Raw genomic sequence first — 13,343 nt, 5'->3', positions numbered from 1 at the left:
TCCTTATGCTCCTTATAAAGATTTTATTTCATTTGAGTCCAGTGGGCTTCTTGACAGATACACACACACACACACACACACACACACACCCCACTCCTGGCAGCAGCAGCAACTGAAATATGCATGACAGAAAACCTGCAACAGACACGGTCTCTAATCATTTAGGATGCAACGGCATGGCTCTACTGGCAAAGAAGAAATCAGAAGACAAAACTGCAACCCACAGACCACAACAGACTTAGCTGACTGTACACAATAAGCACAAATGCAGAGGGTTTTTCGATTACTATTTTCATAAGCTGAATTTTTGCATATGATAATGTTTCATTTCAGATTGATATCTTTGAACCTGATCAGTTCAGGATCAGACTGTTTAAAACTGAAAGAAGGCAAGTGGGAGGAAAGGAGGAAGACACAGTTTGTGTTGAAGGAATAGCAAGCTTTAGAAAAACAACTGTATGTCTTTAACCTATAGCTCTAAATATTTATGTCCATGATATTAGTAACTCCTGCCTATAGCCTATTTTACTTATTTATTTTTATATTTATTATATTACAAGGTTTTATTTATAAGTGTTCTATATTACCGTATTTTCCGGCGTATAAGACGACTGGGAGTATAAGACGACCCCCTACATTTCCTGTTAAATTATAGGGTTTGGGCTATACTCGCCGTGTAAGACTACCCCTCTTCCAACGCACACTAAATAAAAATTAAAAAACATCAGATTTGATTTTAATATGGTAATTTTAATTCAAATGCTTATGACATGAAGGTGCTTAGTAGGAAAACTGTCACTTATAAACATAAGGCTGTTTGTCATCAAACATGTAAACATAAAACAGTGCAAGTGGATTAAACAATAATATAATTAATAATAATAATAATAATAATAATAATAATAATAATAATAATAATAATAATAAGTTGGAGGGGACCTTGGAGGTCATCTAGTCCAACCCCCTGCTAAGGCAGGAAACCCTATAAACCCTGTAAAAAAATCACAGACTGCAGCTTCTTCTCCAATTGGTCCCGCTTTCCCTACGCAGACTAAATGGGAGATCCGCTCCAGGTTTTCCAGCCAGCCCTGTCTCTAAATTTTCAGCACCCGGCGTATAAGACGACCCCTGACTTTTGAGAAGATTTTCATGGGTTAAAAAGTAGTCTTATATGCCAGAAAATACAGTATATTTATTTATAGTATGTAAAACAAACAAACTGAGAGCAAGTATTCAAAAAAGTTCTTGTAAAACTAGGAGTATCAGTATTTTAGAGGGATTTGCAGTTTGGAAATCTAAATGTAGAGCAAATATGGAAATGCTCTCTTCTTGCTAAGTTTACTATCGTCAGCCTTATGTGTTAGCAATAATTATTCTAAGCATTTGTATTTTGTTCTAGTTGGTTACTATGGCACCCACACATTGTGCTAAGTCATGGTTTGTTCAACTGGATAAACTGAATAAACAATCACAGGAGCCACCTAATAATCTAAGCCAAAATGAGAACATTTTATGATTTAGTATGGTGTGATTCCAACCAGTGACTACATATGATTAGGTGGTGGTGGTGGGGGAGAGCAACCAAGCACAGTATAAGGTGAGTAAGGCAGGGGGTGAATCTCATAGCCATTTTCAAATTGTGAATTCAAGCTATGAACTCCTTATTGTCCCATAGGGCTCAGGTTTCTCTGTAACTTTCTCAGTCTGTTTATGCATGATTAAGGTTAGCAGGTGTTGTTTGGAAGATGACAACCTATTCCCAGATGTGATCACATCCTACAGAGTGTGACTTTTTTTCTTCCTGGCCTCCTCTCAGTTCTTGATATTTCAGGGTAGGTGTAAAAAAGCTGGGCTAGAACTTTGACATTTCTTCCTTCCCCCCTACCCCACCCCCAGAAAAGGCCAAATTTAACTATTCCTTTCCATACAAGAGCTCCGTGCAGTTCGCATGAAAGCAGTTACTGCAACAGTGTGCGTGTGTGATTCTGGTGCTTATCCTATATAGCAGGCAGTGGCGTAGCGTGGGTTGTCAGCACCCGGGGCAAGGCAAGTAATTTGCGCCCCCTAACCCGTGGATTTTAGCACTCAAGTCTCTTCCACTAGATTAGTTAAAGAAACCCTTACCCCCTAAGCACATGTATTGTTTGTTATGAAAATACTGATTTAATTAAAGTAAAATGCATCTAAATACAAGTTTATTTTCAAACACTTTATTGAGTGCGAACATGCATTACACATTCTCCACATTTTCAGCAGGTCTATGAATACAAATCTACAAATGTAGTAACCTAGCATGGGCCATGCTATTATATGTCATCTCACAACCATCGTAAACGACAAAAAATATCAAGAAAAAAAACTAAACATCAAAATGGAACCATACCCTGGAGATGATCCAAGCCTGGGCTAGATGGAGCCAACTTCCTCAATCCTGTACCTCTAATTGTAATTCTTTAATAGAAGTGCAAGATATCAATCTGTATATACAGATTAATTTAAATTTGCCTGCTTTTAATTAAATTTTAAATTAAATTAAATTTTTCAACAACGGAAATGAAATCTACATTAAAGTCTCTCTCAATGGACAGTATTGCTAGATTACTCAGTCTTTCTTGGCTCATTGTAGATCTCTGATATGTTTTAATTAGTTTAAGTTTTGAGAAACTTCTTTCACAACTCGCTGTAGAAACAGTGATAGTAAGAAAGATTCTTAATGTGACAACAAAGTTAGTTAAACTTTCTTGCAGCTTCCACTTATACACCCAGCGAAGCAAATCTAAAGCTGACCAGTTTGCAACCTGCTCATCAGGATTGACCTCCTTATACAAGATAATGTGGCACCGAAGTCGAGTTATTTCGGTGAGCATAGATGCAGCATTCAATTCTTGCTGCAGGTAGATCTGAGTATCATTTACTTCGGTTAGTACTGGGTTCCAAAAATGCAAGAAAGAGAAAAAAACATGTCATTATGCAAACTAAAAGACTTCCTGCATCACCCCTGGTTTCAGAGGTTTCTTCCGCCATCTATCAACACTTCCAAAGCGTCTATTATTTTCTCAGTGTGTTCAGCAAGTACACATACAGCTTCATGCTTTGAACTCCATCTTGTGTTACACGATCACTTTACACGAATTGGTACATGTTTCTTAAGGATATCCCACCTGTGGGTGGAGCTTGAGAAAAATGCATACACCTTTTCCACAGTGCTAAAGAAAGTAACAGACTTTGTCCCAACACCAACTGCATGCATCCCAGCAAGATTGAGCGAGTGATTGTTACATGGCACAAACATTGCTTTGGGATTCATATCCAAAATACATTTTTGTACACCAATAATGTGTCCAGCCATAGTCGCAGCATTGTCGTATCCCTGGCCGTAGCAATGCTCTAGTTTAAGGCCATCAGCTTGCAACTTGTCACAAATTTGTTTTGTAATGACATCAGCTGATTTCCCATATAACTGAATAAAGTCAATGAAAGACTCTGTCACATGGACTCCTGAATCTTCAATATGCACATATCGAATCACTTGGGACATTTGGTCAGTGTGTGAAATATCAGGAGTGCTATCAAACATTATAGCAAAATACTTGGCCTTTATGATATTTTGAAAGATGACTGTTCGAATGTGATCGCCGAGCAGGCTAATAAACTCATTCTGGCTCTGTGGAGAGAGATAGGACACAGTGTAACCATCTGTGCGTTGTACTCTGTGAAGATGTTGTTTGGCAACTGGGTCATATTTGGCGAGTAACTTGAAAGTTTCTAAGAAATTTCCACAGTTACCATCTGTATTTAAATCTTCAGAGTGACCACGTAAGGGTAAAGTTTGCCTGGCTAGATACAGAGCACAATCAAGTATTCTGACTAAGATTGCCTTCCATTTTTCAAATGACCTCTGTTGTGCAAGCTGGGCAGCAGCATCAATAGTCTCCTGTTTATGCAGCCGCATTTCTAATTCTTTCCACATTGTAAATGCACTCAAGTGATATGAACTGCGCTCATGCTCTAGTAACCTAGGGCTTAACTTTCTCCATGCATTAAATCCACTTGACTTTCCAAATGAACTTTTCCCTTTAGCCTTCTGAAAAAGCATGCAAGGAAAGCAATATGCAGCATTGTTTACAGGAGAAAACACCAACCATGTCCTAAACATAGTCTCACCATTCTCCAAATGTATGTAGAACCAATCCTTGGAAAATGACCTGCCATTCCTGTCTCTTGGAAACCATGCATCCTTATTCTGCAGTTCCTCTGTCCCTCGCCTGACAAGTTAAGTTTTCAAGGTTTCATCCATGGTTTCAGGCCAATAGCCAATATCAGTATAAACTTTTTGGACTTCCGGTAGCGCTGCCGCGCCCAATGGCGGCGTTTCGAAGCCGCCCGATCCTGGGAAGCGTCAAGCGCCCAGAGGCAGTGAAAATCAGCTGTCCCGCGACGCTGGAGCTTCTCCCTCGGGAGAAGAGGGAGAGGCGAGCCTGCCTGGGTAGAGGTAGAGCTCCCCTGTGATTCTCCCAAGTAGTTTGGGGGATAAAAGGGTGAGCCCCCTCGGAGCCCAGGCTTTCTCCGCTCTCAGGACGTTTTCACTCTAAAAGGAGCGGAACCAGACGCAACAACTACACCTGCTGCTTAGATGGGACTGTGAGTATTTTGTTCTTTGAGAAGCAGGCAGAGCAAAGCAGGAAGATCTGAATTTTTAATTTGGATATAACTTTAACTCAGCTTCATTATCTTCTTCAAGTTCCAAGTTTGAAATGGAGTAAAAATGGTGCTGGAATGTTTTTTTTCCTGTGCGAAGTGAAAACTGTTATATTTTGCAATAATGCAAGAGATACAATTTGCAACTGACTCTACCCAGTATCGTATTTTGATTTTTTGAAAGCCTGTTATCGAAGGTTAAGAACTTTGCGAGAATTTTTATTTTTCTTCCCTTTTTCTTCTTTTTTCTTCTTTTTCCTTTTTTTTAACTTTGAAAGAGGAAATCAAAACTTAAGAGATGGCTGCAAGACATGGGGGAGGGCTTCCAATCTCTAAACCTACAGTACAACCATTCTCCCCCCCACCTCCTGCATTTACACTGACAGATATTCAGCGAGTTGTGATGCAGTTAACACAAGTTTTGCAACAGGAAATAAAGGAAATAAGGGAAGAATTTGTTAATCAAAATAACCAGATGAGGGAAGATATAGTGCTTGCACTTCAGGGTTTGGCTGTACATATAGAACGCCTGGATGATCGTGTGGACTCAGCTATGGAGTATGTGGAGAATTTGGAAAATAAAATCAGTGATGCTGAACAGAAGATTGATAGAGCAGAGGCTAAGATTGACTGAACAGAAGATGAGCTTACCATATTAGAATATAAGAATATGGAGTTTGCTTTGCGTATCAGAGGCCTCAAAGAGAATCCTAAAGAAGACTTGGAATGGGAAGTGGCACGAGCAGCAGCTCCTGTTTTGAAATGTGAACCTGAAGAGCTACTTAAGGAAATGGATAAGACATTTAGGGTTAACTCCTGGATTGCTAGACAAAAAAATTTACCTAGGGATGTAGTGATTTATTTTTCCAGGAGATTAACCAGAAATTCTATTATCCAGGCTTCTTATTGGGAAAAATTTCAAATTGCAGGCCAAGATATTATGATTTTAAAGTTTAAGTTTAAGTTTAAGTTTATTTGATTTCTATACCGCCCTTCTCCCTAGGGACTCAGGGTGGTTCACATGGCATATATAAATAGCGGTACAAAAATTAAAAAGAAATTAAACCAATGCCCAATTAAAATACAACAACAATAAAATAGTAAAAAACCCATTAAAAACCCATATTCCCCCATCAGGCCAGACCAGCTAGTTCAAATAAGTGGGTCTTCAGCCCGCGGCAGAAGGAGCGAAAATCCGATGCCATCCGGAGCTCAACCGGCAGTTGGTTCCATAATGCCGGAGCACCCACAGAGAAGGCCCTCCCCCTGGGGGCCACCAGTCGACATTCCCTGACCGGAGGCACCCTGAGGAGGCCCTCTCTGTGAGCACGCACAGGGCGGAGGGGAGTTGACGCCGGCAGCAGGTGGTCCTCGAGGTATCCCGGACCCATGCCATGTAAGGACTTAAAGATCATAACCAAAACCTTGAACCTCACCCGGAAGACAACTGGTAACCAATGCAGCTCGCGGAGCAAAGGTGTAACATGGGAGTACCGGGAAACTCCCAAGACAACTCTCGCGGCCGCATTCTGTACCAGTTGGAGCCTCCGAGTGGTCTTCAAGGGAAGCCCCATGTAGAGAACATTGCAGTAGTCCAGGCGAGAGGTCACGAGCGCATGAGTGACCGTACACAGGGCATCCCGGTCCAGATAGGGCCGCAACTGGCGCACCAGGCGAACCTGCGCGAAAGCCCCCCTAGTCACGGCCACTATATGATCTTCCAGAGTAAGTCGTGAATCTAGGAGGACTCCCAAGTTGCGAGCCCTATCCATGGGGGGTAAGGACTCACCCCCCATAAGAAGAGATGGAATATTTTGAATGTCCCGGAATACCGGAATGCACAGCCACTCAGTCTTGTCAGGGTTGAGCTGAAGTCTGTTCCTCCCCATCCAGGCCCGAACCGCCTCCAGGCAACGGGACATCACATCGAGGGCATCACTGGGGTGGTTTGGGGTCGAAATGAAAAGTTGGGTATCATCGGCATACTGATGATACCCAACTCCAAAACCACGAATGATCTCACCCAGCGGTTTCATGTAGATGTTGAACAGGAGAGGGGAGAGGACCGACCCCTGAGGAACTCCACAAACGAGAGTCCTAGGGGTCGACCTCTGCCCCCCTGCCAACACCGACTGCGAGCGTCCCAGGAGATAGGAGGAGAACCACTGAAGAACTGTGCCTCCCACTCCCAATCCCCTGAGACGCCGTAGCAGGATACCATGGTCGATGGTATCGAAAGCCGCCAAGAGGTCTAATAGGACAAGGACAGAGGAATATCCTCTGTCCCGAGCCCTCCAGAGATCATTCACCAGAGCGACCAATGCCATCTCCGTGCTGTACCCGGGCCTGAAACCCGATTGGTACGGGTCTAGGTAATCCGCTTCATCCAGAACCAGAGGGAGCTGATGCGCCACCACACTCTCAACAACCTTAGCAAGAAAGCGAAGGTTGGAGACTGGACGAAAGTTGTTTAACACAGCTGGGTCCAAGGCAGGCTTCTTGAGGAGAGGTCTCACCACCGCCTCCTTCAAGACGGTGGGGAAACTACCCTCACTCAAAGAAGCAGATATGACTGCCTGGAACCAGCCTCGTGTCCTCTCCCTAGCTGCATAAACCAACCAAGAAGGGCACGGGTCCAATAAACATGTGGTGGAGCTGAACCTCCCCATAATCCTGTCCACTTCCTCAGGGGTCACAGAATCAAACTCCTCCAAGATGACATTGACAAGACCGCCCGTGTCCTGATCGTTGGACTCTGCCCAGTTGGAGTCCAAACCGGTCCGAATCCGAGCGATTTTATCCGACAGATGTTGACCAAACTCCTCGGCACGACCCTGCAAGGGATCCTCCCTCACCTCCTGATTAAGGAGGGAGCAAGTCACCCTAAACAGGGCGGCCGGGCGATTATCTGCGGACGCGATGAGGGTAGAGAAGTTGAGATACCTCAAAAAATTCTTAGAAAACAGAAAGATTTTGCTTTTCTGTCTGATGAGCTTAAGAAGCGACAAATCCAGTTCAGATGGGAAATACCTATTGGAATTGTGGTAAATTATGCAGGGACCAGATACAGATTGGATACAATTTTAAAAGCAAAAGATTTTTATACTAAGGTCCTGAAAGCAGGCTTACCACTGTCCTCGAATCAAAAGACAAGAAGATAAACAATTGAGTGAAGGGGCAATGTCATTGCCTCTTGAGGAGATGTGGCAGGCGGAGTCTATGGAGCAGAGTTTGGCATTAAAGAAAGACCCAAAAGAACAGAGGATGACAAGAGCTGCATATAAGCGTATGGAAAAAGAGCAAAAACAAAAGCCTGTAACTGGTCCAGTTACGCAAGATGTGGTTGCCTCAGAGCTTGTGGGGGGAGTACGTCCAAAGAGAGCAATAGCTGATCTCTAGGCTATGATCCAAAGGCTCATGGTCATCAGAGATGGTGAAGTTCCTGACAAATTCACCACAGAAAAGAAAGAAAGTTTGAAACAACATAAAAATGACGTTGTTTGTTTACAAGAGACATATATTGTATTACTTTTTTTTTATTGGATTATATGCTCCAAGTCAACAATAGTAAAAATTCTTTAAATTTTTACATCAGAGACTAATCGAACTGGATTATAAATCTGCTATTATGATGAAGGACTGGAATGGAGTTTTGGTGCCATTTGAAGACAAGAAGGGACCCTCTAAAAACTTTTTTAATTCGAAATTGCCTAAAGCTTTTTTTTTATTTGAAGGAAGATCTGGAATTATGGCGGGAAAGGAATATGAGAGACAGACTTGTTCTTACAGAAAATATATGAAAAAATCTTTTGTTATAAACATGCATAGGTACCTGGATAGAAAAGGTTTGGGATACTAGTCTTATTTTGAATCCATTGGATAATGGGGTATTATTGTAGATTGTGATGTTAAAGAAACTAATTTGATGTTGAATATAAAAAGGATAGTTTGTTTATTATAGAAGAATGGGTGTCTAAAGTTTCGAATCTTGCAGAGATGTCTAAGATTTTTTGTGTATTTGAAGGATCATTCACAGGAAAGATATGTTTCAGTTTGGAGGAGAAGGATAGATTATATTTAGAACAAATATGGGATTAAAAAGTTCCATTTAGCTTATGAGTAGATTTTAGTGGGATATTGTTATTGGTACTTTGATTGTAGTTATGTTAAAGGGGAGTTAAAGCACATTATGAATTTGGTTAATTGTATATTTGCATAATTTCTATTTAGAATATGATTATTATAACTATAATCCTGTATTTAGCTCTGGGAAGTGGGGGGGAAGTGGGTGGTTTTGGGGTGGGGGGGATTTGGGAGTAAAACTTTGTTTTTGTAAAACTTTTCAATAAAAAAAACTTTTTGGTCAATATTTTCTGGCAGATTTGGCTGGGTATAAACATCCTTAGATGAAACTGTCTCTGCTTCTAATGCAGGAACAGGAATGTCCACCGACACAGGATCAGGATTATGAGTCTCCTGTGGTGCTGCTGATGGTCCTGCTATAATTTCAGCAGTACTCACCAAAAACCGGTGAAGGCTTCCAGCTAACTTAGCTTGTTGCTCTGTCTCTATCTTTCTCCTTTTCCTGCCTTGTGCACCAGATTCTTTTTTGTATGGCATGATATAGGTGTAGTATTCTGCTAAAATTCTAAAAAAAGAAAAAAAAAGAAAATCACTTTCTTGCCTTGCTGCACTTTTAGCACCCCTTCATTGTATAACCATTTCTTTAGTCTTAACATAATGTTTATTCACCTTCATGCCTATTGCCTTACTCTTTCAGCAAAAAAAATAAAAATAAATTAACGGTTGCTAGACCCACTGGCTTACATCAACTTATGTTGAGCTGGAGCAGCTACATATGGATCGAAATCTGTCTCGTCACTGTTGAACCAACCAAACTTCAATCCAGCTTCTTCTCGCTGCTGCCTGGGCTGGGCTGGTGTGGTTCTCTCCCGCGCTCAGCACTGCGCTGGGCGGCCGCTGCACTGTCCCTCCCCCAGATAGTCCCTCGCTCTCTCTCCGCACCACACCGCACGCCTGGCACACCCCCCTCCACAGTGGGCGGCGACCCGGCGGCTCGGATCGGATTCGCACAGCCAGCACTGCAGTGAGAGAGTGTGAGCCAGGCAGGGGCAGAGAGCTGCAAGTGTGAGCACGCCCCCCCCCCGATGTTGCGCCCGGTGCAGCCGCCCCCCCCTGCACCCCCCACACTACGCCACTGATAGCAGGGGTGTCAAACTGCTGGCCCGCAGGCCGGACACTTCACCAAGAAGCCACACCCACCCCATTGCTGTCAATGTCAAAACAGCCCCTATACATCTCACGACATCACGTGACATTGCGAGTTTGACAAGTCTGCTATATAGCAATAGCACTTAGACTTATATACTTCACAGTGCTTCACAGTCCTCGCTAAGCGGTTTTCAGAGTCAGCACATTGCCCCCAACAATCTGGGTCTTCATTTTACCAACCTCAAAAGGCTGAGTCCACCTTCAGCCTGTCAGGATCGAACTCCTGGCAGTCAGCAGTTAGCCTGCAGTACTGCATTCTAACCACTGCACCACCAAGAGTTCTTTTCTTATCCTGGCTAGGACTCGCTTAGGCTTCCTCTCTGGAATGAGTTCCTTTCTGTTTGGGTGGCTTTGCCTGCTACACCCAACTGGAACTAATATAACCATGTTTATTTAACACAGTTTTCTATTTGGTAAAATAGTGAACCGTCAACTAATCAGACAAGGTGGGTCCACATAGCATATTTGGATAAAATGTGATCGGTTATTTAGTTTATTAATGGAACTTTTAAATTTCCCGAGTTATGTCTCAGGCATAGTAGACCATACCTGGCAAGCAGTTTTATTGTACAATATTGCCAGGGACACACAATGGGGCATTTTTGAGTTTCTCATCAACCCTTTTGCTGGGCATAAATGCTCAGCCAATCAGTAGGGTCACTGGATGTTTGGCTCTGCTGGGCCACCTTAATTGTAATAAATCTTTACATATAATTATTTAATCAAAATATGATGACCCCTTATTTACTGGCAGTGTTCCTCAAATAAATGGAGTTTTAATGATTCTGAGAGCCCAGCCCAATATGATTTTGTATTGTTAGGTTTATGGCTCCTTTGCACCTTCCAGCCATACCTAAGAGGACAGAGGGGCAAAATGTCACCCTTTAGGGCAGAGGTCCCCAACCTTTTGGGCACCAGGAACCAGTTCCGTGGAGGGAGGTTTTTCTGCGGACTGGAGAGTGCATGGTTGTGTGTGTTGCCTGCATCCCACAGTTGGGGCTTTGCTTGTTTGTGCAGACTGGTTGCTGGCATGCTGTGGCCTATTACTGGTCTGTGGACTGGGGGTTGGGGATCCCTGCTTTGTGGGGGGCGGGAATTCCTTGGCCCGTCTTGGACAGAGATTAGCAATGAAGTCACATTATATATAGACATAACCTAACAGACCCTGGCTAATCTTAGAAAATTATGGTCAGACCAGATTAGTACTTGGTTAGGGGATGCTTAAGGGAGTCCAGGACTGCAGTTAAACAGGAAAGTGAACCAGAAAAGCAGAGTGTTCCATCAAGTTGAGAAGCACATTGCATGGGCATACCACGAAAGCACATGGATAGCTTAGTTTTTGTAGACAGTGAATTTATTCTGTTAATCAGGTTGCTTTAGTTAAATCTTATGAAAATACAGAGAGAACGTAAGGATGTGGTAGGAAAAGTCTGAGTCTAGTCTTACATACTCAAGTTGGATTTAACAGAAAGGTGACCCCATTATTTTATCCCTAATGAAATACATATTAAAGTCCTTTCAAAAAGAAAGCAAACACAATAAAGAGTAAAATATTGGAAAATTAAGAGAAAGACAAGTAAATGTACAAGGGGATAAAGATATCTAGCAATGAGGAGAAAAGACAAGAACATTTATTAGCTCTTATGAAGGCTTCAGAAGGAACATAAGTTATAAAAAAAAGACCAGGACAGTACAGAAATGAAATGAAAATATAATTCAGCAAATTAATGGGGAAAAGCATTTGGTAATTTGAAAAGACTCTATGAAGAAAAGTGGCAAAATGTGTAATACAATTTGATGTACATCTTTTCTAAAGTAAGTCCTACTAAATTCAGTAAAACTCTTGCATAAGATTATCTAGGATCACAAGTTTGCCAGTAATGTTATCTGAAGGTGAATCAGAGAAGTATTGAGCCCAAAAATAAAGTCTGAATAAGCCGACAATATATTTCCTTCTTCTCCAAACTGAAAGCAGATTAGAACTATTTCAGATTCAGCAAAACAATTACAGTGGCATGCAAAATAGTCCGAATTCAAAACTTTTGTGCAGCTCTAGTTTCCAGCATAGATAAACTGGAGCGCAAAGTCAATAAACTTGTGCAAGTATTAAAATAAATTATTGTATCCATAACCATATTATTTAAAGGTATGCAATAAACAACAAATGCATTGAGCCTGAATTCTTACATGTTAATGAATTTACTTTTTACATGTTAGTCTTCAGAGAACTGTTAAGATCTCAAACTGAAAACACATATTGTTACTTTTCTGTGGAAAACTAGTGCTTTGGATGGTCAAATCCTGAGTAAAAATTGCCTAGAAATTCAAAGTACACTGCAGGGAATATTTCATGGCTCAAAACGTGATGCCACCCTAAATAGTGCATGTTTCATGACATAAATGTTTATGTAAATTCATGTATTTAAATAAACATATAAAATTGCTTACATAATTTATATATGGACCCATATTGTTGGGGGCAATTAAGCTGACTTTGTAATAATGCCGCTTGGGGTGTGAGTGAAAGCCCTAATAAGCAGGCATATACATAGAATGAAGGCTACTGCTAAGCTTGTAAGCCGCTTGTTTGAAGATCTGGAAGGCATGGAAATAAAAGTTGGTAGTATGCAACTTCTATTCAGGAATCTGTTCCTTTTTCTTTACTGACTACCTATCAGTTTTTCAGCTTTTTTTTAACCTCAAGACCATCATGTTCTTTCAAACAAAGTCTCACCTTGAACCACTTGAAAAGATCTAGATACATTTACACATATTTAAGGGTTTTAAATTGAGACCGGTAATTGTACTGTCAGGGAGAAAAAAAAAACACCAGGATTTCAAACAACTTTCTTTTCCTTGCAATTTGATTTTAGATAAAGGATAGTACTGTACAAGCTTTTATTTAACCAATATTTAAGCTCACTGAAGCTTTTATTTAACCAATATTTAAGCTCACTGAAACTAAATGAACAACCTTTCAGATAATAAAGGTTGGAACTGCTGAAACCGCTCCATATATGTCATGTTTTAATATACAAACTGAATTCATAGTAAGTCTGATGTGAGATCAAGCTATTTGTTTAGGAATAGACTCAAATTTATTCTGTATTGTAATGTGCAATGTAAACAATATTAAAAAGCAAAGCCTTTTGCAATTTTGACATCATTAAAAACACAAGGGCTTTTGATATTTGCAGAAATGTTGTGTTAATTCTGTAGATTATACGTCTGTAGATGGAAAAAAAGCTGAGGCAGAACGACCCAGCCTATCGCTTTCCTATTTGCCACTTATCAATGCTACTTGGCATTCCGGACAGCTTCTCTTGCTTCCAGTTGGAGGAAGACATGGTGCC

General features: G+C 41.3%; 1 long non-coding RNA gene across 1 annotated transcript in view; it reads right to left on the bottom strand.

Annotated features, from left to right (window-relative positions):
- The window catches only part of LOC310632646, a 1,302,393-nt gene that overhangs the window by 391,565 nt on the left and 897,485 nt on the right, over window positions 1–13,343 (bottom strand). The window lies entirely within an intron of this gene.

Source organism: Vipera ursinii (genome assembly GCF_947247035.1).
Source record: "Vipera ursinii genome assembly, chromosome: 1".
Taxonomy (NCBI): Eukaryota; Metazoa; Chordata; class Lepidosauria; order Squamata; family Viperidae; genus Vipera; species Vipera ursinii.
Note: the sequence above shows the minus strand (reverse complement) of the source record. Positions and strands in the feature narration are given on the sequence as shown.